General features: G+C 51.8%; 1 pseudogene; it reads left to right on the top strand.

The window, feature by feature from the left end:
* The window catches only part of LOC116546619, an 8991-nt pseudogene extending 7876 nt beyond the window's left edge, over positions 1-1115 (top strand).
* Positions 1116-1344: the final 229 nt, after the last annotated feature.

The raw sequence follows: 1344 nt of genomic DNA, 5'->3' as shown, positions 1-1344 counted from the left end.
GACAAGGCAAAAATCGATCTGGTCCTGATCAGCTCCTCCACGAACCTCAAGGACTACTGGGAGAGTGGCGAGTGGGCCATCATCAAAGCCCCGGGCTACAAGCACGACGTCAAGTACAACTGCTGCGAGGAGATCTACCCCGACATCACGTACTCGCTGAACATCCGGCAGCTGCCACTGTTCTACACCGTCGACCTCACCATCCCCTGCCTGCTCATCTTCCTCACGGTGCCCCTCTTCTACCTGCCCTCCAACTGCAGCGAGAAGGTGGCCCTGTGCATTTCCGTCCTCCTCTCCCTGACGGTGTTTCTCCTGGTCATCACTGGGACCATTCTCTCCACCTCGCTAGTCATCCCCCTGATCGGAAAGTACCTCCTGTTCACCATGATCTTCGTCACCTTGTCCATCGTCATCACCGTCTTTGTGCTCAGTGTGCACTACAGAACCCCGATGACACACACGATGCCCTCCTGGGTGAGGACTGTGTTCTTGAACCTGCTCCCCTGGGTCATGTTTATGACCAGGCTGAGCAGCAGCGAGGGCAGCGCTTAGAAGCTGAGTCTCCTCTATGGCGCCGAGCTCTCAAATCTGAATTGCTTCAGCCATGCAGAGGGCAAAGGCTGCAAGGACGGCTGCCCCTGCCAGGACGGGATGTGCAGCTACTGCCGCCACCGCAGGATGAAAATCTCCAATTTCAGTGCCAACCTCCGAGAAGCTCCAGTTCTGAATCGGTGGACGCTGTGCTGTCGCTCTCTGCTTTGTCACCAGAAATCAAAGAAGCCATCCAAAGTGTCAAGTATATTGCTGAAAATATGAAGGCACAAAACGAAGCCAAAGAGGTAAGGATGTGGCTATCATGACGCTGGCCATTCATTCATCATTCAGCAGACATTCATGGGTTCTTCATGGGGCAAGGCTTAGGGTAGGGGTTAAGAAATTAGACTCCAGGGTCAGTGGCCTGTGGTAAGACGAGTTATATGTCCTTGGGTAAGTTACCTTGACTCTCTGAGCCTGTTTTCTCATCTGTAAAATGGGACGATAAAGCTCATTGTATGTGGCACCCTGAAGCGGGCTGCACCATGAAAACACCTGATGCCAGGAGAGCAGATTAGAGGCTGGGAAAGGGCATGGGCCAGATGACCTCCAGTGAGTATTGGTTAACTGAGGTTACAGTTTTATTTTTATTTTATTTTTATTTATTTATTTATTTATTGAGACACAGTCTCACTCTGTTGTCAGGCTAGAGTGCAGTGGTGCAATCTTGACTCACCGCAACCTCTGCCTGCTGGATTCAAGTGATTCTCCTGCCTCAGCCTCCTGAGTAGCTGGGACTACAGGCATGAG

This window comes from Sapajus apella, unplaced genomic scaffold (genome assembly GCF_009761245.1).
Source record: "Sapajus apella isolate SASKATOON/1434 unplaced genomic scaffold, GSC_monkey_1.0 scaffold1126, whole genome shotgun sequence".
Lineage (NCBI taxonomy): Eukaryota > Metazoa > Chordata > Mammalia > Primates > Cebidae > Sapajus > Sapajus apella.
The sequence above is the reverse complement of the archived record's forward strand: the minus strand, read 5'-3'. Positions and strand labels throughout refer to the sequence as shown.